Source organism: Canis aureus, chromosome 24 (genome assembly GCF_053574225.1).
Source record: "Canis aureus isolate CA01 chromosome 24, VMU_Caureus_v.1.0, whole genome shotgun sequence".
Lineage (NCBI taxonomy): Eukaryota > Metazoa > Chordata > Mammalia > Carnivora > Canidae > Canis > Canis aureus.
Genome location: NC_135634.1, coordinates 13,890,765 through 13,915,170, shown reverse-complemented (window position 1 = coordinate 13,915,170; position 24,406 = coordinate 13,890,765). Strand labels below are relative to the sequence as shown.

General features: G+C 41.1%; 1 protein-coding gene across 6 annotated transcripts in view; it reads left to right on the top strand.

Annotated features, from left to right (window-relative positions):
- The first annotated feature begins 847 nt into the window (after positions 1–847).
- WASF3 (WASP family member 3) overlaps positions 848–24,406 on the top strand; it is a 133,143-nt gene continuing 109,584 nt past the window's right edge. For 5 of the 6 annotated variants that reach the window (XM_077868322.1, XM_077868321.1, XM_077868311.1 and 2 more), the window contains exon 1: positions 848–951. The gene's annotated coding sequence lies outside the window, so the exon portion shown is untranslated. Of the gene's footprint in view, positions 952–1,800; positions 1,820–24,406 lie in introns of those variants that run through there. The other variant, XM_077868313.1, reaches the window with a different exon arrangement.

The window sequence follows — 24,406 nt, the reverse complement described above, 5'->3', positions numbered from 1 at the left end:
TAGTGCTCTTACTTACAAATCAAAACGAGTAAAGGCATGCACACCAAAATATGGCTAACATGTCTATCTAATGCCTTTAAACTCTTTTTCCTTCAGGACCTAGGAGAACGTGCTTGGCTTTTCTTCCTTTCCTTCCTTCTTCTTTCCTTTCCTCTTCCACTCGTAAATTTACGCCCGGGTCTTCCAGGACCACCTGGCTGTGTTTCACTGCCACCGGGCTCAGTGTCAGGGCTTTCTCACAGGTGGGGTGGAGGGAGCCTGGAGACAGGGTGATTAAAGAAGGGAAGAGTATAGGCAGCACGCTAACGGACTGCAGAAGCATAAACCTAGCAGATGACGAAGGCTGTAATCCTCTCCAGGCTGCCTGAACCCTTAACCCTGCAGGACCTCCGGCTACCTGCAGGTAGATGGGCGTGCTTTGCAGGGCCCTCGACACCCAGGTAAGGTTAGGGTGCGGGTGGGAGCTCGAAGGGACTGCAGTGGTGCATCGCCAGCCAGGGTGACGGAAGGGCCCCCGACGGTAAACTCGGCCCAGGCGCCCCCTCCGCTCCGCTCCGCTCGGCTCCGGAGGGACCCCGGCCAGTGCCTCCACCGGAATCGGCGGCGACCGGCCGACCGTGAGAGCCACCTCCTCCGCAATCCCCCGCCCCTCGGCGCCGACGCTCCGCGCCCCTGCCGGCTCCCCATTGGCCGCGGCGCTCGCCAATCCTGGTGAAGCGGCGGGCTGGCAGGGCTCCGGTTGGCGGAGCCGGCGCCGAGCCCCGCCCCCCGGCTCCCGCCGGGCCCCCAGCCGGGAGGGGGCGTGGCCGCGGCCGTGGCCGGGCCGGAGGCGGCGTCGCTGGCGCCGCTGCGTGCGGTGCGGTGCGGGGCGGGGGCGCCGGGCGGCCGCGGCGCGGCGGGACCATGGAGCTCGGAGCGCAGCCCCGGCGGCGGCGGCGGCATCGCGGGCCGGTGAGTGCGGGCTGCCGGCGGCCGGACTCCCCGGTCCTGGCCCCTTCGCCGCTGGGCTCCGGGTCGAGCGGCCGCCCCGGGGGAGGGCCGGGCGCGGGCCGGGCCCCCGCAGCCCCGCGGCCAAGTGAAGTTGCTGCATCGCGCCGGGCGCTCTCGGGAGGGCGACGGGGCCCACTGCGGGCCGCGGCTCCGCCCCGCGCCCTGCCCTGCCCTGCCCTGCCCTGCCGCCCAGCCGCATCCTCCGCGCGGGCTCCCGCGCCGGCCCAGCGGCCGCTCTCGCCGCGCGGCCCCGGCCCTCCGCCCGCGCTGCCCGGCGCGCTCCCCGGGCTGCGGGGCAGGCTCCCGCCCTCCGGGCCGCAGGTGGCGCCCGCCCGGGCCTCCGCTCGCGCCCCGCGCCCCGCGCCCCGCGCCCGGGACCTTCACGTCCCTCGGCTCGGCGCACCCTGCTCGCATGTGGCCCAGTCCCCGCGTGCCCGCCGCCCGCCCGGTCGGGCCCTGCCCGCGCCTCTGCGCCGGGTGCCCTCCCCCCCCCCCGCGGGGCTGCGGGCCGTGGGGGCCTCCGGCCTCCGCAGCGGGGCTCGGCTCCCGAGCGCGGGCAGGGGGCGGGCAGCCAGCGAGGGTCGTCCCCGGGAGACGTGCCCTGCGGCGGGTGGGGGCGGCGGGGCGCGGCGGGGGGCGCCTGGCTCTCGGCTGGGCTCCGCTCCTCGGCTCCTCGGCGCCGGAGCCCCAGCGAGGGGCCACCTCCCCGCGCCGTCCGTGGTGCCTGCAGGCCGTGGCGATTCTCGTCGGGTCAGCCTCTCCGCGAGGGTAGTTCCGTGGCGGAGAGCGGAGTTCTTACTAATTAAGAAGCTAAGCCGTGGGCTTAAGGGTGAATGGGAGCATCTCGTTTTCTTAGCCGCTGTTGGGGATCTTACTAATTCTTTCTCATTTGGGGATCGGTTTTGAATTCGCACTGACTACCAGCAATAATTTTTTTTTGAGTTTTTAAAACACCGAAAATTAAACGGTCCGTTTTTGCTTTGTGAGTGCCCAAATCAAATGCATGCTGGGGCGTGGAGTTTTAGGATTCAAAGGATCCACGTTTTTAGGAGGGAAGGGACGAGCTATTTGAAGTATTTTTTTATTTTAAAAATTAAGGTTTGTCTAAAACTTAAAAGGTCTCCGTCTCTAGCAAAACTTAAGTTCAAAGTGTTATAATGGACTTATTTTTCTGTTGCCTCTAGGGCGAATTCTGTGGAACCTTGGTTGCTTCTTTTTTCTACAGGCTTTACTCAACTTTCCTTTTCTAGCAGTGAAACAATGCGGTGATTCTTGAAAGCTAGTTCTTTTATCTACTTGAGAGGTTAAACAAAGGAAAGCCGGGTTTGACCTTTCCCATAGGCAGTTCTTATTGTGTGTCTGGTCTCCTTTCTAATAGCATCTGCATAGTGCTCACTTTTCTTCATTTTTGAAGATCTTAATTTGTATTCACTGAAGTTGTGTCCATTTGGGTATTTAAAAGCTCACTAGGTTGAGAGGTTTGATTGACTTTATATGTTTACAGTCTGACCCTGTATTCACTGTTGTCTTCCAACAGTGAAAAGAAGCTTGTTCTGGAACTGTCGACTTATAAAAATTGTTCTTGCACTTCCAGTTGCTGACATGAAGTTGCTTTATGGTATTTTACCTGTTTCCTTAAAATTTATGACCTAACAGTCAGTGATATGCTCCACTATTTTTTTTTTTTTAATAATTCTGAAAATAAAGGTGAAATGGACTTTGTCAAGGGGTCATGCCAACACTGTAGCCTCCTGGCTGTTCTCAGCATGTCTTTGTAGATGTACTTTACACTTCCCATAGTAACCTGCATGTGGCAAGCCACCTTTTGGTTATTGGAATGTTTTCATTAAAACATAAGTATTAAAAGAATTGTCTGTGCTATGAGCTAGTACCAGTTATCTTCTTTTAGAGTTCCCAGAACTTTCTTTGGGGAATAATTACAAATTATGTGTTCCGCTTACATGCTTTTGTCATTCCTTATATTTTCTTGGGACTGCCTTCACATTGCTGTACAGACTTAGATGCTCACCTTCTCAGTCCTGTTTTTCTTAGAAGCCTGTTTTATTCTTTAAGATCAAGTGTTCTTGGGACCTGGTCTTGGGCATCTGGAGCCCAAGGCTGCCTGCGGTCCCTGCATTCTTCAGGGCTGGTTTTATGCTGGTCATACAGGAGTACTATATACCAGTCATACATAAATAAGGGGTATTATAGGATAAATTGAGTATCACTGTGGAGATCCATGGAGTAACAAGTCTCACCTGAGTCTTTTCATCTTACTGGTGTCCTGTTTCTCTCTCTGGAAGTAACCACACCTACTACTGTGGAGTGTGGCCTTCCAGAATTTTTTTGATAACCTTTTTCTTCAGAAGCCATTTAGGGGATGCTTGCTAAGTACCTGTAGTATTTTGATACTGGGATTGCAGAAATAGGAGATAAAAGTGCTGTGATGGAGTTAGTAAGCAGAGAGGGATGGGAAACATCACATGAATGACCTAGTCCAGTCATTCGCTATACTTCAGAATTTATCATATGTGCTGGTGATGCAAAGATAAGCAAGGCGGCAGATGCCTCTTTGAGCACCTGTTCAGCTGGGTTCTCGGACAGTCTTAACCATCCGTTACAGTGCAGTGTATGGTAAGTGCTCTAGAAGGGATCAGCTATAGGAAGGAGCTCATAGGATGACTGCAAACTGGAGCTTAGGGGCTATTTGGAGAGATGAGAAAAGCCTCCCAGAGAAGTACAAGAGGAGGAATTTGTCAGTATGGGTTGAAGAGAGGCTTGCTAAACGTTGTCAGAGGGGTGGTGCATTGGAGTAACTGAAAACCGATGGTGGCATGGCCAAGTGCAGAAGGGCTCAGGAGCGGCAAGAAATGAGACAGAAGTGACTAGGGCCCATGATCATGCCATGTAGGGTCTTGTGATTCCTGTTGTAAGGAGTTTGGACTCCTCTGTAGGCAAAGGAAACAGTTGCAGAATTATGAAGCAAAAGGGCATGATCAGAGAATGGATGGAAGGCACAAGCATGGAAGGAGGGCACGTGGGGGACGTGGAATTGCCCGGACTTGGTCGTTGGGTGGGGGTTGTATGTGCAATGGGGGAGGGAGTTAAGAGAGGGAGGAGTTCAGGGCTGTGCAGAGTCCTCGCGGATCAGTTGCGGGGATGATGCCTTTCTTATGGAGCAGCAGCCATTAGGAGGAAGAAAAGATGGATGTGCTTGGCCTTGTTAAGTTTCAGGTGGCAGTGGGACACAGTGTTTAGTTGATTACATTAAGGATCTGGTTGTCGGGGGATGTTTGGATGGAGACAGACATCTGAGAGTCTTTAGCACTACACTTCCCCAACCTTGTGCTGATGTGATGCAGGGAACACACAGGGAGACTGCAGGATATTGAATTGTAGAAGGAAACGCAGTGGTACTTGACATCTGTCCAACCCTGTGGGACATACTAGCTCAAAGTAGTCAACAGTTTCTACCATCGGCTGCACTACTATCCTTTTGCTGTATGTTTGGAAGGCTGAGTGTTTAGTGGTTGCTGCATTCCATGTGAGAATCAATGTGGAACAGGAAGTGAACGAGGTGCTATCCAGTCCACATCCAAGATTTGAGAAACTGTAAGGCGCTCAACAGGTGCATACATACCTTCAGTAAATACTTGTGGTTTATGTAATAATGACATAAAGATACTCATTTTCTGTCAATTGAAGTGTGTTTGAAAAATGGGTAATAAGTTGTTAGGGCAAAAAATATGTAAGTTATTTGAACTTGTCCAATGATTCAATTACTCAGGCATTTCTTTTGGTCTGAGATGCTAAGTGAACAGAGAAAGTTCTAGAACCTCTGCCTTTGCCTGTATTTGTTAATGGAGAATGTTGGAGTGGATGAAGTTACTCAAGATGCATGTACAGAGTGAGAAAAGGAGTGGCGGTGGTGGTATAGAATATGATCTGAGGAGCTCTTGTGTTCAGCAGATACTCAGGAAAGAATTGAGACAGAGGAGGACAGTTGTGTGTGTGTGTGGCCGGTGGGAGGGGGGACAGGCATGAATGATGTCTTAGAAGCCATGATCCAGGAGACATCAGTAAAGAGGGATGCTAAGAGCCAGAAAATTTTTAGTAACCTAGATGGCGGCAGTGGTGACACAGTGATGGGGACATGAGCAGAATGGCCAGAGGGTTTGATAGTGGAAGCCAGAAAATGGTGCCACTGTGTGTGGACAACTGAGAAGCCTGGTGGGGGGGAAGAAGGGTGGCTCCAGGAGGCTGGGTAAAAAGGAGGATACCTTTATTTTTTTTTGAATAGAGGTATTTGAGCATGTTAAGAAGCCAAGAGGGAGAGGAGAGGGTGCTAGCTAGCCAGGGATCCAGATAGATAGTGCTTCCAAAGTTTCCATTGGATTTAGCCCTAGGATAGAATTACTGGTTTTCAACGAGAGGAGTCTCAGGGGAGCCTTACTTCCATGGACTAAGGAGTGAATGGCACTCAGGCGGGGGGAAGCTAGTCAGGGCACGCACATCTTTCTAAACCTTGGTTTTGAGGAGGGGAGAAGGGCATTCACGAGGGAGGGACATCTGGTACAGGGTAAATTTTTTTTTCAAACAGTGACTTTATTTTCTTTTATTAACTTTTTATTTTTTTTTTTAGGAATGCTTTTTTCCTTCCCTTTGAGACATGTGTCTCATAGGACTTATTTGTCCTTCTCAGGGTGGGGTGCTTTGGACATGGCTGTGCCTTTTTCCAGGTCCTGGCATTCCCTGAAGGTCGTATTGTCTGTGACTGTGCTGTCCTGCTTTCCTTTCTGACTGGATGCTTTCTACTCTCACTGTTCTGCTCCTTACCTCAAGGTCAGTTTTGTTTGTCTTGCGCGAGAGCCTATTCTCCCATCTTAGCAGATATCCTTAGATTAGAATAATTTTTCCATCCTCAGATTTCATTCTTAAATTTTGGAGCCTCCTATTCTGTTTCTTCTCCGCTGGATCTGTGCCTCTTCTTCTGTTGACTCTATTCATTTACCTTTTTTAAACATCCTGAATATCCCAGGGTCATTTCTCTTCTTTCAGGTCTGCTAGCAGCTTCTGGACCTCAGCTCTGAGCTCAGCATCTGGGATCATTTCTCAGAGACTTGGGCCTCTTCTTAAGATGTCCTCTGACCTCTTAGAGCAATGGTCTTTAAACTGATCTGAAGATTCACTCTTCTGCTGTATTGGATATTCTTGCACTTTTTCTGAGTTTTATTTCTTTTAATATTTTTCTTTTAGTTTTTGCTTTATGGTTCTTTTCAGTCAGTTCACACATGTGTGAATGAATGCCTCCTGTGGATCATTCTAGTTACTAGTGATGACAGCGTTGATAGGACCAAGCTACTGTCCTCAAAACCTAGAGAGGGAAAGCAGAGGTAAAATGTCCTGCTAACTACAGACTCCTTGCGCGCAGGCACCAGACATCACGGTGCCTTGTACACAGCCAGCACTTAGTAGATGTGTTCCAGCTTTGTTGAACAATCTCTGAAACATCGTGATCATGTGCAGATTGTTTGGATCATAACCTCAGTGACCAGTGCTAACACTCAGTGCCTCCTTCGCTCCAACTGACCATTTCCCCACCACCTTTGTAATCTTTGATCCCTGAGTCTTCCTTTTACTAGCCATTGAAAGTCGTATTGGATTTTTAAAGTTGTGCTCCAGTGCATGCTGAAGATTTTATCACCATGCTGCTCCGGTTCCATTTTAGCTCATCTGGCTTCTCTCATTGAGTGCTGTTATCCATTTTGTGCACACGAGCAGTTCAGTGAAATTATATTGCAGTATAAAAGTATGGATGTGATTGACTGAATTAAGAATCCAAGTGGCCATATTTTATCAGCTGAATGGAAGAAATGGTGTATTCTTTGCACATAGTAGAACCTCAACAAGTATTTTTTCATCGACTGAACGTGTCCTGTGTTTTGATTCAGGACTAGGATAAGCAGAACACTATAACTACTGTGTAATTTTAAAAACCTGGGCTGAGCCATTTTGCCCTACTAATGTCACAGTTCTGTTCTCAGCCCCTCAAACTATGTACATGCCCCCCCCCCCCGCCGCCCTCCAGAACCATTTGGTTATGTAGTCCTATAGTAGAGTTAATACCTAGCCACAATTTAGCTCTGAATTGACTTTGTAACTCTTTGCAGGGCCATACTCTATGCTGTTCAGAAGTAACACTTAAGAAGGAGAGGTTCATGGATTTAAATTGCTCCCTGTGCTACATGAAAGGAACAGTGTCTAAGCATTTAGGAAGTGAAGTATCTAGTCCAGTAGAGCGATGACATTAACCAGAAGAGTGGCAAGAAAGAGAGGGAGAAGTTATATTCGTATCATTCTGAGAGAGGCTCTTCACAGCTTACAACCAGGAGGAGCAAACACAGATGCCTTCCATCAAAAGTAAGATAATTAATTTTGGGGGGAAAGATTGAAGTTTTTCAATATAGGATACCTGCCCATTTTCAGTAGAATCAGAAAAACACATTTTGATTATAACCGAACCTATAGAATTTAAAATGTTATTTTGGTTCTTGGCTTTCCATAGTATTTATCTCCTATTTTGTACATCTTTTAGAGTTAATTATCCTGGTTTTTGATTTAAACACCAGAAATGCACAGAAACCCCTAAATTCCTCAATCACCTGTCTCCAGATTTTAATTACACGCTGCAAACAACATTGTTTCCAAAGGCTTTACCAAATGGTGAATTGTCCATTTAGAAATCCCAGGGAGGAAGATTATTAAAACATTAATTACTCCTTTCCTTTTTCCTTTCCTTTCCTTTTTCCTTTCCTTTCCTTTCCTTTTTCCTTTCCTTTCCTTTCCTTTCCTTTCCTTTCCTTTCCTTTCCTTTCCTTTCCTTTCCTTTCCTTTCCTTTCCTTTCCTTTCCTTTCCTTTCTTTTCTTCTTTCTTTCCTCTTCTTCCTCTTTTTTTTTTTTTTTTTTTTTTTTAAGTAGGCTCCAGGCCCAGCATGGAGCCCAACACAGGGGCTTGAACTCACAACCCTGAGATCAAGACCTGAGGTAAGACCAAAAGTAGGACACTTAACCTACTGAGCCACCCAGGTGCCCCAAAATATGACTCCTTTTTAAAAGCTGGCATTACAATATTGAATGATTACAAGGCTTAACGATGATAGTGAAGTTCGTACCTGAGTTATACATAAAATTTTCAGAGCTTGTACACTGTCTTTTGTATTACATAGACCAATTAAAAAGTTCTTCCATTTCCGACATGTCCAGTTTTTTCCATACTACTTCTCAGGAAAAAAAGTGCGGAAACAACAAAGCCTCATGGCATCATATGATAGAACTATATAGGGATTAGGTATTACAGGAACAATTGTTCTAATTGTTAGAACAATTTTTTTTTCTTTTAAAGCTTTGTTTATGGTTACTTATTCGTGCTAGAGAGGAGTTTAGAAATGTGGTTTCATTTCTTAGGCTATTTGGTTTCTGATTGTCAAATTCTGTTTGAGACAAAATATATTGCCCTGCAGTTTAGAATTTACCCAGTATTCTTTCTTTTGGTACCCCAATACAACTTAGATTAACTGTGTATAAGTGAAAGCTACAAATAGAGTTTTGTTTGAATGTTTATATTTGTCCAAATATATGTTTATCCAAATATATTTATTGAGATTTTTGTTGTTTGAGATACTATGGTTTTACTGAACACAAACAGTGGAGGCTTGTCCCTTGTACCCTATTACATAAAGATTTGAATTAGCTTATAGGAAATACTCAAAAGAATGAAACTGAATATAAATGAGAATTAAACCTCTATGAAGATCACGAATGAAAACAATAAAACCTGTTCTTTGGACAGGATTCCAGCCTCCCAATTCAGGGTTTTAGCTGTAGAGAGCTAAATTGCTTTACTCATGCAGGGTTTCAGTGACTCAGCACAAAAAACATCTGTTGCTCACCCAAGTGAAGCTTAGTTTTGGGGTCCTCATGGGGTGACATTCCACAGGGCCATACTTGTGACTCAGCCTTCAGGAGAAAGTGGGAACTTCCTCCTGCTCAGTTCAGTGGATGGGTAGGGAAAAAGCCAAGTCCTGTGGGAGGCTTTCTGGGCCAGCACACACCACTTCTCATCCCATCGGCTATACTCAGACGCAGCCTTATTTCATGTGTTGAAGGCTAGAAAACGTAGGCTGGCTCTGAAACCTGGAGAAGAGAGGATATAGGTATTGGGGACATAACCAGTCTGCAGGCAAGGTACTTGGCCGAGCATCCTTTTGGCCCATCCTGAGGGCCAAAAAGAAGGGGAAACAACATCTTCATCTCTACACTGTAGTCATCATCCATAGAAAACAGACCAGTTTCCTTTCCTTAGTATGTTCCCAGAACTTACACTTGGAGTTTTGTATTGGCTAGTGAGTATATGCAGCACTTAGAATGTAGTTTTTGTTTTTTAAGTAGGCTCTACGGCCAATGCAGAGTCCATCACAGGGCTTAAACTCATGACCCTGAGATCCAGACCTGAGTTGAGATCAAGAGTTGGATACTTAACCAAGTAAGCCACACAGGTGCCTCTAGAACCTGGTTTTTATGAAGCTGATTATTTTCTAGTCTTAAATGAAGTTAAAACACAACTTAATAAAAACATTTCTGCAGAGAGTCAAACTAATATGGTTTATGTGCTTTCTAGTGGTAAGAGTGAACACATTGCATATCTGTGGAAACAGCCATTCAGGAATAATTAGCCGCAAGTGGATTTTTTGGTAAAAGGCGTACAGAAGCTGGTTCGGAGTTGTCTTTTCTGATGAGGTTGGAATGTTGGTATTTTATGTTGTCAATTAAAGGTAGTTTCTCCAAGAACAGAGAATGATTGATTAATTCAAAGTCAATGTACTGCATGCAAAGCTTCTAGAACAAGCTTCTAGAACAAGCTTCTCTTTACCTTCCAAAGGTAAACAATAGCCTTTGGGCCAAATCTGGCCTTTTGCCTGATTTTGTAAAGAAAATTTTATTGGAGCACAGGCTTGCCCACTAATTTATATATTGTCTTTGGCTGCTTTTGTGCTGTAAGACAGAGCTGAGTAGTTGCAACAGGGACTGTCTAAATACCAAAGTACAAAATATTCACTATCTGGCTCTTCAGAGCAAAAAATCCCAACCCCTGTTCTGGAGAGTGAGTTTCTGCCCTTTCTTACAGATATCACATTGTAGTGTGGGAAAAAGATGATAAATAAACAACAGAAACATATGTAGTTATAATGACTGTGTAGAAAGTAAAGAAGCAAGGGGAGAGTGTGTCAGGGACTGCCATTTGTCATAGTGTGGTCAGGGGAGGTATCCCTCGGGTGACAGTTGACAGAGGTGTGATGTAGGTGAAGGAGTGTACCAGTCAGGCAGATATTTTGGCAGAGAGCCTTGGGGGCAGAGGAACAGTGAGTGCAAAGGCTATTGAAGTGGTAGGAGGGTAGTGTGAGTAGTGAGGGGTGTGTAGTTACAGAGGTCATAAAGGGCCAGGTCATATAGGGTCCAGGAGACTGTGATGGCATTTGAATTTTATTCTGAGTGAGTTGAAAAGCCATTGCAAGTTTTTGAGCAGGAAAATGATACCAATTGATTTAGATTTTAAAAGGGTCACTAGGAGTGCTGTGTAGAGAATAGATTGTAGGAGACAAGGGTCAAGAGAGAGTGGATCTGTCTGCTGCTAGGCTTTGCTTAGATGCTGAGGATATCAAAATAAATCAAATGGTTCCTTTCCTTGAGGGGCTGAAAGTGTAACAGCTGAGAAAAACATGTAAAAAGATCACTGTGATATACACTTAGAGAATTGGAAAGCAAAAAGGCACCCTGAGATTGCATAAGAGGGGTGCTTGATCCAAGTGGGAGATGATGTCCTGACCTGAGAAAATGGGAGGACACTGATGAAAACTGATTGGAATAGGTGCCCATTCTGTACCTGAGCCCTGAGGTTCTTGAAAGGACTGCACGAACAGATCACCAGAGATTTTATCATAGAGCAGAGGGGGCAGTGGGTTTCAGATTGTAATGGATGCTCTCTGGAGCACGATTCTAAGATTGACTAGAATCAGTCTAATCAATGGGAGAGAATGTGGGAGAATGATTCTAAGATTGTGTCAAGCCTCAATGGGATACGGTGCAGTGGGTGCTGAAGGGGGAGAATGATCTTTGCCATCTTTGGCAGAGAGCAGGACCAAGGTAATTTTGGTCTGGAAAAATTAAAAGTCTCAGTAATTATCTATGGAATGTATTGTGGAGCATTGCTAACTTTTCCCATGAGCCCAGCAGCATGAATTAGTTGCAAAATATATCTTTGAGTAATTAAACAAATTGATCTGCTGTCTGGAGTTATTGGATCTGACCCAGTGAAACCTTGGAGGATGTCTATAATGATGATTTTTATTTTGGAGAGAGGTGCCATGAACTCATTTTGGATAATAATTAGCTGAAAAAAATTGCTGCCATTTTTTACTGGCGTCGAGAAGGTTATTCACCTTTTTGTTCTCTTTCGTAGAGTGTTTAGATCATCCAAAAGGAATTTTAGTGATTGTAATACAGGCTTTAAAAGAAACAGTGAGATGAAATATATACATTCACTGTCATAGAAGGAGTTGTTATTTTTTTATACTGCTATACTACTCTTAGAGTGAACAAACTTCAGTAAGGATATAGAGGATTTGAACAGCACAATTAATAAATTTGCCTTGCATGTCAAGATACTGTCCCTAACAACTGCAGAATACACATTATTTGCCTATGTGCATGGACATTCACCCAGGCTGTCAGGTTGTGGGACAAAACCAAGTCTCAGGATATTTCAGAGAATTGAAGCCAAACAGAACAGTATTCTCTAAATTAAACTAAACTCAGTAGCAAAAAGTAAAATTGTTTCTAAATAATCCATAAATCATAGAAGATATATTAATTACAATGGGAATTTAAAAATACAAAATATTTTGATCAGAATTAATATAAAAATACTACATATCAAAATTTGTGGGGTGCAGCTAAAGTTATACTTAAGAGGAAAGTTTATAGCTGTAAGTGCATGTTAGGAAGGAAGAAAGACTGAAAAAAATTCAGTGAGCATCTGTATCCATCTCTAGAAGTTAGGAAAAGAATGGCAAACTAAACCCAGCGGAAGTATCTCTGAGTTTGACCTTTAACATGGGGGTTAGTGGTGCCAACCTCTGGGCAGTTGAAAATTCACATACTACTTTTTGGTATGGATTTTAAGTCAAGGTCAGAAAACCTTTCCCTACACCAATGATTTCTTTAAGAACTTGGGTAGCTTTCATTTTTTTACATTTAGATTTCTGCTATACTTGGGAGTTTATCCTGGTATGTGATATTAGGAATGGATCTAATTTTATTTTCTTCCAAATGGCTGTTCAGTTGTCCCAACATTTATGAAACCCATCTTTGCTCAAGTCATTTGAGATGCCACCATTGTTATATATTAGATTTCTATATGTAAATTGGGTCTGTTTTGGGGGTTTCTGTTACATTTCATTGGTCTGTCTGTCTTTTCAGGTGCTGGTACCACCGTTTTAATCATGGAGCTTTGTTCTAATATTTGGTAGGGCTAGTTTCCCTTATAGCTCCTTCTGTTCTGTGTTATCTAGTGTCAACTTGTCTAGCTCCGTAAAGAAACTTCTGAGTAATTTTTATTGGAATTACATTATATTTATAAATTAATTTAGGGAGAACTGACAACCTGATAAAGTTGTGATGTCTTAACCAAGTCTCACTTTGTGTGCCTTTCAGGAATGTGTGAATCTATATAGATTTCTTCATATAAGTTTTGAACATTTCTTGTTTAAGTTTGTGCTCTTTTCTGTTGCTGTTGGTAAGTGGGATTTTCTCTTCCATTATGCATTCTAAACAGTTATTATTTGTGTATATGAAGGCTGTTGGTTTTTCGTTTGTTAATTTTATATATGCAGAATTCTCTTTCTTGAGTTGTTTTCATCAATATTTTTGGTTTTCCATGTTTACTCTTGTGTCATCGGTTTAGAGTTTTATTTCTCCTTCTCCATTGTTTGTGTCCTTGTTTCCTCTTGCCTGACTGCACTGGTGAATGCCTCCAGAACAGTGTTAAATCGTAGAAGAGGTAGTGGGCATGGTTTGCTTGGTTCTTGGCTGTAGTCAGTGTGCCTCTGGTTTTGACCCAGTAAGATGTTGGTGCTCCTGCTCTGTCCTGTATGCATACTTATGTTCTCTCTCTCTCTCTTTCTTAGTGAAGTCATGTTAAGGAGTGTAAATCCATTCCGACTTATTCAAGAGTTGTTTTTTTCAAAATTAGGAATGGATGTTGAATTTTGTCATTGACTTTTTCCGCCCTTTTGGAGGTAATTTGTATTTTTTTCTCCTTAGATTTATTAGTATGGTGAGTTGTATGACTAGATTTCCTAATACTGAACCATTCTTGCATTTGATAAACTCTTAGTCTGGTGTTGGGGTTTTTTCTGTAATAACACAGCATCAGTGTTCATAAGTGCTCTTTGTCATTTTTGTTTTTGTTTTTGTTTTTTTTTTTTTTTTTTTTTTGCTATCTTTATCAGGTTTAGGTATTGTTACGGTTGATTCATAAAGAATTTGGAAGTTACTCTTTATTTTCCACATTTTAAATCAGTTTAATATTGGGACTACCTGCTTTCTAAAGGTTTGGTAGGTTCCTCTGTGATATCTGGGTTTGATTGTTTTTTGGTAAGATAGTTCTTTGACAACTTTTTCTGATTCTTTTAGGGAAATTGGTTGGTTTAAGCATTCTGTGTATTGGGGCCCCTCTTAATACACTGTATTTCCTACTTACTTTTATCTAGGTTTTTAAATGTGTTTGCATGGAAGTGTGCAGAGGAGTCTCTATTTTTATATTTTATCTTTTTTATATTTGTGTATTTGCTCCTTTTCCCCCTTTTTGATGAAATTAGTGTATGCTTTAAATATATAACATAAATTTATTTAAATATATAACATAAAATAGATCATTTTAACCATTTTCAAATATACAGGTCTGTGTTATTAAGTACAAGTACATTCACACTGTTTTGCAGCCATCAGGACCATCCAGCTCCACGATAATTTCATCTTTCCATATGAAAATTCTGTACCTACTGAATACTCCCCATTTTTCCCTTCCCCAAGCTCCTGGCAGCCACCTTTCTGCTTTGTGAATTCGACTATTCTAGGAACCTCATATAAATGAACTTAGTTTTTTTGAGAACCAGGATTTTTATTAATTTGTTCTCTACCACATTAATTTTTGCTTTTTATAGTTACCATCTTTTTAAACAAAATTTATTTATTTATTTATTATTATTATTATTTTTTAGATTTTATTTATTTATTCATAAAAGACATGCAGAGAGAGAGAGAGAAAGCGAGAGAGAGGGGCAGAGATACAGGCAGAGGGAGGAGAAGGCTCCATGCAGGAAGCCTGATGTGGGACTCGATCTCAGGTCTCCAGGATCAGGCCCTGGGCTGAAGGCGGCGCTAAACCGCTGAGCCACCCAGGCTGCCCTATTTAGTTATTTTTAAAGTAAACTCTACACTCAGCATGGGACTCAGACTCACCATCTCAAAATTAAGAGTCTGAGCCAGCTGGACGCCATCTTTGGGTTCCTTTTGGTTTATCTTGTTCTCCTTTTAGCTTTTTTGGAATATCATTCATTCACTTTCTTAAAAAGAAAATGATGTAAGTGTTTAGGGCTCTGGACTTTTTTTCTGATTAGTACTTTAAATTTTTCCATGGACTCTGATATGTGATATTTTCATTATCATTATTTTTCAGGAATTCTGTGATTTGTTTATTCTCTTTCTTCCAAGAGTTTAAATTTTTAGACAGGAAGACTTTTTAAAAATTTAGTTTCTAGCAGTTTCCTGATTTTTAAAATAATTGTTAATTTTATTGGTGTTGATACAGAAAAATTAACATATCACTAGGAGCTTGGTGAATTTTTACAAGATATATTCATTCACCCATGAAAGTAGCACCTAGAACATTCAGTGTCCCCTTCAGGTCATGACCACCCTACTCTTAAAGGGTAGCACCTATGTTGACTTATAAATTGATAAGTTTTACCTGGTTTTAAATTTAGGTCATTATATATGGTTTTGTATTTAGATCTTTTGTTAACAATTTTTAAAAATTCATCTATGTTGTTGTAAGTACTCATGGGTCATTTATTCTTTTTGCTGTATTCCATGTGTGACTGTACCATAATGCATTTATTCAGCTCTTCTTCTGGTACTGTTTTACATTGTTTCCAGTGTTATTTTTAGTTTTCTTTGCATTCTAATAGCTGGTTATTGTTTGTAATGTTTCTGTTTTAGGATTACATTAATGATTTATTTGTGCCTTAATATAGGTAATTGTTTTGTGTTTGTTCAAGAAGGTGTATTGTCCATTAGAGTATGGTTTTCATATATGTCCAAAAAACCTACTTTATTGATTATATTGCTTAGATCATTTACTTTTTTTTAAGATTGTATTTATTTGAGAGCGAGAGAGTAAGAGAGAACTAGAGAACAAGCAGAGGGGAGGGGCAGGGGGAGGGGAAGAAGCAGACTCCCTGCTGAGCAGGGAGCCTGCTGTGGGGCTCCATTCCAGGACTCTGGGATCATGACCTGAGTGAAGGCTTAATTGACTGAGCCATCTAAGTGCCCCAAGATCATTTACTTTTAGTCCTTACTGATTTTTTTCTTCTTGACCTGTTTTGTGTACGGAGTAGTGTGTATTTCTTGTTTATAGAGAATTTCTATTTCTTCTTGAATCAGTTACAGTTTCAGTTATTTGGTTTACAAATATTAGTAACATTTATTTTCATTGTGAAATAATAGCTTTTAGCATTTATCCATTTGAATACTTTACATCTTAAATTTTATTTTTTTCTGATATGATTGCAACCTAAATGCTTCCATTTGCCTGGTAAGTTTTTGTGTATCCCTTCATATTTAGCCTTTTGAATCATTGCATTTTAAATATGTCTTCTCATGTGTACAGGGTAGAGTTGGCCTTTCCTCTCTAAGCAAGTTTGAAGATTTTTTAAGAGGCAAGTTAAGCTTGTTCACAGTAATTGTTATAACTGATATATTTGTTTTCAGTTTTCTTATTACCTATGATATAATTATTGTCTGTATCATATTTACTGTGTTCACTCATTATTAGGTGTGTTTTCCCTGAGTTAGTAGAAAACTTCTTTTCATATCTGGGAAGGATTACATTTTTGTCCTAGTGATTACTTCTCAATTACATGAATTTATAGTACCTTTTTTTTTTAATTTATAGTACCTTTAATCCCCTTCCTGCTTTTTAACCCGTCCTTTTACTATCTTGTACATCATCTTTAAATGACATCTTTTGATTCTTGCCTGTTATATAATAGTGATTTTATTGTTTTTTTCTTTCTCTTTTATCTTCCCATTATTTTAGTTGCAATTTTCTACTTTGGCATAACGTAGGTTTATATACATTCTTCTCTCCATGACCCCAGTCTTGTCTTTAGTTTTAGTTCTACAGTTGAGTACAAAAACTGTTCACTTCTTCATCAGCCCTTTTGCCTAAGTTTCTTCAGTCATTCTGTTACCCGTGGGAGAGTCTGCATTGTGTGAATGGAGGTCTCAGTTCTTAGATTCCCTGTGGAAGATTTACATGAGGATCTGCACTCACACCTGAATAAAGACAGCCAGAAGGAAAGTAGCAAGCATAAAGCAGTTTATTACGGACAGTGTACTCTCAAGGTGGCAGAGCAAGGCAGGCCCAGAAGTGGCAGGTGCATCCGGGTTAGTGGTGTGTTTTCATGTTTGGGTAGCTTATGGGTCATTGTGAGGGCATCTCCGACTGGGGATGTTTCCAGTCATCTGAGGGACTCCTCCTGTTAGTTGGGAGGGCCGGGTTTGGGCCCTAGCTGGTTCTTGCTGGAACAGTCATGGCCATCTTCCCCCATGAGGAGTGGAAACCGCAATGTAGATGTATTCTAGTGAAGCTTGAGGTTACCCTGGGTGCAGAGGTTGAAGAGCAGAGTGCATGTTCTGCACCCGAGGCTCTTGGTCTGCCAGCCCCTGGTGTTGGAAACCATAAGGCTAGAGCCCACAAAGTCAAGGTGTTGTGCCTTCAGGATTCTAATGTGTGACCTGTGTGTCACTGCCTTTGCCTTGAGCCCCTGTAACCAATTGCCGGCTCTATCCCTTGTATAGATGGAGTTCAAGCTATAATGCATCCATTGAGTGTAAGGGATTAATTTCTTTCCAGTGCATCTAGAAGTGTATTAGTTGGGTATCTTTGGGAGAACTGAGAAAACAGTCTCTGATCATTCTGTGATTTAGATGATGGGCCTGAGTTGAGAAGGGTGATGAGGACGGGTGTATGCGTAAGTATTTTGTAAGTTCTTGCTTGTTCAAATATTTTTCATGGCCTTGATAGTTAAAGGACAGCTTGGCTGGATATAAAAACCTTGTTTTTGCCTTTTCCCCTTAAGTTTCTTAAAAATGATGTGCTACTGGGCAGTCCCAGTGGCGCAGTAGTTTAGCGCCACCTGCAGCCCGGGGCATGATCCTGGAGACCCGGGATCGAGTCCCAAGTCGGGCTCCCTGCATGGAGCCCGCTTCTTCCTCTGCCTGTGTCTCTGCCTCTCTCTCTCTCTCTCTCTGTGTGTGTCTCTATGAATAAATAAAATCTTTTTTTTTTTTTTTTTCCTGTCTTCAGAGCCCAGTCCAGGGCTGGGATACATATCCTATGCCTCTGTAAGTTCCCAGAACAATTTTTTTTTTTAATTTTTTAATCTATTTACTTATGATAGTCAGAGAGAGAGAGAGAGAGAGAGAGAGGGGCAGAGACACAGGCAGAGGGAGAAGCAGGCTCCATGCACCGGGAGCCCGATGTGGGATTCGATCCCGGGTCTCCAGGATCGCGCCCTGGGCCAAAGGCAGGTGCCAAACCGCTGCGCCACCCAAGGATTCCCCTGAATAAATAAAATCTTAAAAAAAAAATGATGTGCTACTTTTGTGTACGTCTGATTTTCTGCTATTGTAAGTTATCTTTTCAGTATCTTAAAGTCTTATGGTTTATTAGTGTACATTTTAGAGTTACTTGTTCTTGGTCAGTTGGCTCTTCTAGTGTCTAGTTTCAAGTCTTTTTTTATTTCCAGAGAATTTTCTTGGATTATTGTCTTAAATATTCTCTTTCAGTATTTTAAACTTTTTCCCCCAGAGTCTTGCATATACATACCTTGGAATATGTGTTACATGATGTTTGACTTTCTTTGCCTATTTTCTGTTTCATTCACTTTCTGCATACTCATTTCTTTATCTTTTTCTTTTGGTTGGTGTTTTTTTCACTTTTTTTTCAGTGCCTTTCATAAATTTTCATTTGAATTTATTCTCCTTTGGGTACCTTTTAATTCAGTCTTTTGTAATAGGATTTTTAAAATTTCTATTCTAAATAAGTTCAGTTTGCTTTTGTTTCACTTTTTTTTCACACCATTTCTGTTCTCAGTTTCTGTATTAGATTCATATGTGCTTGTTGGAGGATATTTAGTTCAGTTTTGAGTGTTTTGTTACAGATTTCTTTGGTTTCATGGTTGCTTTGAGAGGGGAGACGTTTTATTAGTGAAATGCTTTGATTTACATTTTGTTTCCTTATAGCAGTTTTGTGTGGGCTTGGGCTTTATTTTTTGCATCCCTGTTTATTTTATGAGTAGGTTTTTTGATTGGAGCGCACTCTTTCCAGTTGTTTCTTCCCTGAAGTTCTTTTTTGAATGATTGGTTTTGATGGGTGGATGGCTTGCCTTATTTTGCTTTCATTTCTGCAGTTCCTTAAATTTTCTCTTCTTTCTTTCTCTTTTCTGCCATGTCTCCAAGAAATGCCACTCTCTAAATATCTGACCCTCCCTCACAAGCATTGCTTCTCCAAACCTGCAACTTCTAGTTCCACTCAACTTTCAAGTCCCTTTTCCTGTAGCCAGTTCTGTGAACTACCAAGTCTTGATCTGCATTCAGTAACTTAACACTTTTCTTTCCAGAGGGTTGGGGGGGGAGGTGGAGGAGGGTCATTTAAGTCTTCCTTCCACCTGTTTTTACTCTGTTTTACAAACCATTTAATATCCCCAGTCCTGTTCTTTCCACCTGCAGGCTTGCTGTGGAGCATGGTGGAAGCTCTGTTGGAACGCAGTTTATTTCTCTCCTTATAGGTTATTTGAAGGCTATTGTATTCTGCCTCCTATTAATGCATGAAGGCACATGGGTCATGTGTGGATTGTTTTGCCCTACTGATAGATGTTTTGGAGGGAGGAAGTATGGGGAGATTTGAAATCAGGTAGCCAGTCTTCTAAGTCTGGAGGTCCTGCCAGGCAAGCATAATCTTGATATCACATATTGTCAAGGACGTTATAAGAAAAAAAATTATAGGGCAGTCTCATTCATGAGCATATTTGCAAGTATCCTTAAGAATAACAATTAGATGTATCAATATAAAAGGGTATAATATGAGCATTTTGCATTTATTCTAGAATGCAAGGTGGTTTTAATATTAAAAATCAAATATATCTCACCATATTAATAAAGGAGAAGAACTGTACAATCATCACTAGGTGCAGAAAACACTGAAATTTAACATTTGTTCATGATGAAAAATTCTTAAGCAAACTAGGAAAGAATAATCTTAGGAAGAGTTTAATCTGCAAGGAGTTTGTTCACCATTATGCTGTGTAGCTTCTAGCCAGTGCATTTATTGGAATTTAGAAGTGTGTTTAGCATGGTTATTGAATTCTCTATAACAACTGGAAAATGAAGTTAACAAAGGTACTATTGTGGCATTAAAAATCCCAATATGGGATCCCTGGGTAGCACAGCGGTTTGGCGGCTGCCTTTGGCCCAGGGCGCGATCCTGAAGACCCGGGATCAAATCCCGCGTCGGGCTCCCGGTGCCTGGAGCCTGCTTCTCCCTCTGCCTATGTCTCTGCCTCTCTCTCTCTCTCTGTCTGTGACTATCATAAATAAATAAATAAAAAATTTAAAAATCCCAATATATAGGAATAGAACTAGCAAGAAATTTATAATACCTTTGTGTAGGAAACCATAGAATAGAGAATTTAAGGAAAAGGTAAATAAAGGGAGATTATATCAAGTTCATGAAATGAAAGACTTAATATTATGGAGATGTCAGTTCTCTCTAGATCAATACAGAGACTTTGTCCAACCTAGGTCATAGCCTGAAAATTTTTGTGGGAGGGCAGTGCAAATGGACTGTTTCTAAAATCTGGAATGTGGAAAATAGAATGTGGAATGTGGAAAAATAGAGTGCCATCAGGACACTCTTGAAGAATGACAAATATTTGGCCTTATGCAATATGAAGAGTTATTAAACAGTGTGGTATTAACATGCATAAGTGTAGGCAAATATGATTAATGAAACTGAGAGTAGAAAGTCCTGAAGTAGGCGCACACATATATAGATGTTTGATTGTGTTAAGTGCAAAACAGTCTGAGAAGGATGGTCTTTTTTTTTTTTTTTAAGGATGGTCTTTTTGATATTGGTGTGTGATTATTAAGATGGGTATCCTTAAATTACATTTGACCCCTACCTTATATCATTTATAAAAATCAATTCCAGATAGACTAAGGTGAAAGGTAAAAAATTATATAGAAAAGCCTCATGGCCTAAGAGTAGGAGAACCTTTCTTAAACAGGACACAGACTATAAATGAATAGATGCTAAGTTGAAATAAATTAATATTAGGAACTTCTGTTTATTAAAATGTACCATTACGATTGTAAAAGTAATCCATAGGCTGGAATAGAATGTTTGAATCACATGTAAACTGACATGTCTCCTACCTAGAAAATTTAAAGAGCTGGAAGAAATCAGTAAGAAAGCCAGATAATCTAATACATAATCTAATACATTTGCTTAAGTAAAATTGTAAAAGGGTAAGAGACTTGAACTTGCACTTTGAAGAAGATATACAAATAGCCAATGAAGATATGAAAAAAAGTTTAAACTCAGTAATCAGGAAGTGCAGATTAAATAATGAGATACCACCACCGTCTCAAGGTCAGCTGAAATTGAAAAGACTGACAGTCTGTAGCGTGGAGAACGTAGAGCAGCTGGAATGCATATCCTAACTGATGGGGGTGTGAATTGGTGCAGACGTGTTGAAGAACTGTTGGGGGTTGTACTAAAGTCGAAGATACCTTATGAACCAGGATTGGTCTTCTATGTGTGCACTCAGCAGCTGTGCATGCATGACTGTGCCCGGATATGTGTATGGTGGTGTGGGTAGTACCATTATATATCATAGCCCCACTTAGATACATCCCAAGTGTTCATCAGTGGTGGAACGATTATGTAAGTTGTGGTGTAGTTGTACATTATAAAGTGGTAGGAATGAAAAAATTGAAGCTGTACTCAACAGCTGTAATCATCTCACAAACTTAATGATGAGTAGAAGATGCTAGACATAGCAGAATCCAAACTGGACAATTTTGCTTAAGTAAAATTGTAAAGGGGTGTCAGGAACAAGGAACGTGATTATTTTAGGGGAAGGAGAAAATATTGATAACTGAGAGGGACAAAGGACACTTCTGAGGGTGCTGGCATTGCCCTATCGTATGACCCTGATGTGGCTCCCTGGATATGTCCACTTTGCGATAATCCTTTGACCTGGAATTTCTTTTAATAGCTGGGTTTCTTTTATATATCACATTTATACTGGTGTTTGGATATAGTTTTCCTTTTCGGCTAGTGTCTGGTTTTTATTCACTTCACTTTTAAGTGTTAATCTTTTCAGTGAAAATCAACATGGTTTTCGAGCTGTCTTTTCTGCTCCCCGTCTCATTTTCCTAGTGGAAGCCCTGCCTTCCTGTAAAACCTCTGACAGCTGCAGACCTCATTAGTCCTCCTTTCTTCTATACCTCATGCCAGCAGTTCTCTAAGTGTAGTATGGGGACTTCTGGGTGTCTCCAGCACCTTTTAAGGGGTCATTGAGGTCATACTTATTTTCATAATTATACTAAAATATTATATGCTCTTTTTGCTCTCATTATTTTAGAGCATACAATGGGCTTTTCAGAAGCTACCTGACAGGACCACAGTTACCTGAAAAGACTATTAAATACTCCTCTTTCCAACTGGGTATCTGTGTAAGACTGAATTGTCTTTATATACTGCAGTCAAAACAACGTATCACAATGGAATGAATTCAGAAAGTAGATATGAAAATCCAGCTTCCTTTTTTAAGCCAGACATTAAAGGAACTTGTAAAAATATAATGGTGCCAATAGTTTGTTGTCTTGAGAAAAAGTTATTTTTTTGAAGACACATATGTTAACACATAATAAATTTATTTTGTCCTTTATAGTGATTTAATGAATGAATGAATGAATGAATTTATTTATTTATTAGAGAGAGTGTGTGCGTGTGTGCACAAGCAGGGGAACTAGCAGGCATGGGGAGAGGGAGAAGCAGGCTCTCTGCTGAGCAAGGAGCCCAATGTGGGGCTCAATCCTGGGACCCTGGTATCCTGAGCTGAAGGCAGATGCTTAACCGACTGAGCCACCCAAGCATGCCTTTAAATATTTAAAAACATTTCTGTCTTAATTTTTAATATTTGGTGAATATTGATAAATGTAACTCATGAGCAATTGCAATTTGGAGTTTTATGATAAGAAGTCCTGAACAAAAAAATAGAGAATTATTGCTTTAGCAATAATAATAAAACCCAGGGGGTTTTAAAGATACTGATGCCTAAGTCCTCATCCAGAAATTGTGATTTAATTGGGTCTGGGGTGTTACACAGGTTTTGAAATTTTTAAATGATCTCTAGATGATTTTGATGGGTACACAAGCTTGGGAATTTTACCAATTTGTAATTGTTATACATCATATGCTTATGTAACTTCTGTTCTTGAGGTCTTGAAACAAATATGGAATGGTGAACCCCAAATGTATACAAAAGAATCACCTTGGGGATCTTAATTTCATTTTTGATTGTTGCTTTTATTGTAAAAAAAAAAAAGTTGATTTTTCAAGAAAAAAACTTTTTATTTTGAGACAGTCATGGACACAAAGTTATAGAAGTAGCACAGAAATGTCCCGTGTACTCTTCACCCTGGTTTACCCCTGTGGTAACATTTTGTGTAACGGTAATACACTGTGAAAACCAGAAAGTTGATATAATACAATCTGTAGACCTTATTCAGATTTTACCACTTTTTACATGCACTCATTTGTGTGTTGTGTACAATAGTCACATGTATAGATTTGTGTAACCACCACATCAAAGCACCTGCTTATTTCATCATTATAAAGGAGCTCCTCATGCTTCCTCTCTCTCTTTCGTTTTAGAGAGAGAGCATGCATATGCACATAAATGGGGCAGGGAGGAGCGGGTTGCAAAGGAGACGAAGAGAGAGAATCCCAAGCAGGCTCCATGCCCTATGTGGCTCTCATGACCCTGCAATCATGACCTGAACTGAAATCAAGAGTTGCACACTTGACTGACGGAGCCACCCAAGTGCCCCACCTCATGCTTCCTCTTTGTGGTCACTGTGGTTGATTTTGTATATTGATTTGTATCATGTGACCTCATTGAGCTTGGGCTTTAGTTCTAGTTTTATTTTGGATTCCTTAGAATTTTCTGCATATAGGCTCATGACATGTTCTGATGTCCTGATGAAATGATGAAATTCATTAGCCAGACAGTTTTACTTCCTTTCTGATCTGGATGGTCTCCCTTCTTCATTTTCTTTTTTGCTTTGTTGCGCTGAATGGAACCTCCGTTACAGTATTGGATAGAAGTAGTAAGAGTGGACATTCTTGCCTTGTCCTGATTTTAGGGAAAAACATTCAGTCCTTCACTATTAAATGTGATGTTAGTTGTAGATTTTTGTTGATCACCTTTGTCAGGTTATGGAAGTTTGTTGGGAGTTTTTAATCACAACTGAGTATTGGGTTTTGTGAAATATTCTTTCTGCATATATTGAGATTGTCATGTAGCTTTGTACTTTATTAATATTCCATATTATACTAATTGATTTTGGGAGGTTAAACCAATTTTGCATTCCCAGGATAAGTCCCATTTGTTTATGGTATATAATCTTTTTTATATGTTCCTAGATTTTATTGAGGATTTTTTGAATCTGTATTCATGAGTGATATTCATCTGTAGGTTTTTTTGTGATGTTTTTGTCTCTTTTTGGTGTCAGTAAAACTGACTTCATAGAATGAGTTGAGAAGCGTTTCCTCTTATTTTTTAGAAGAATTTGTGAAGGATTGATACTGCTTTGATACCTTAAATAGTCACATGTGAAACCATTGCATCTGAGCTTTTCTTTGTGGGTAGATTTTTAATTATTAATCCAATCTGTTAGTTTGCTATAAGTTAATAAAATTTTTCTCTTTTTTTAGACAGTTTTG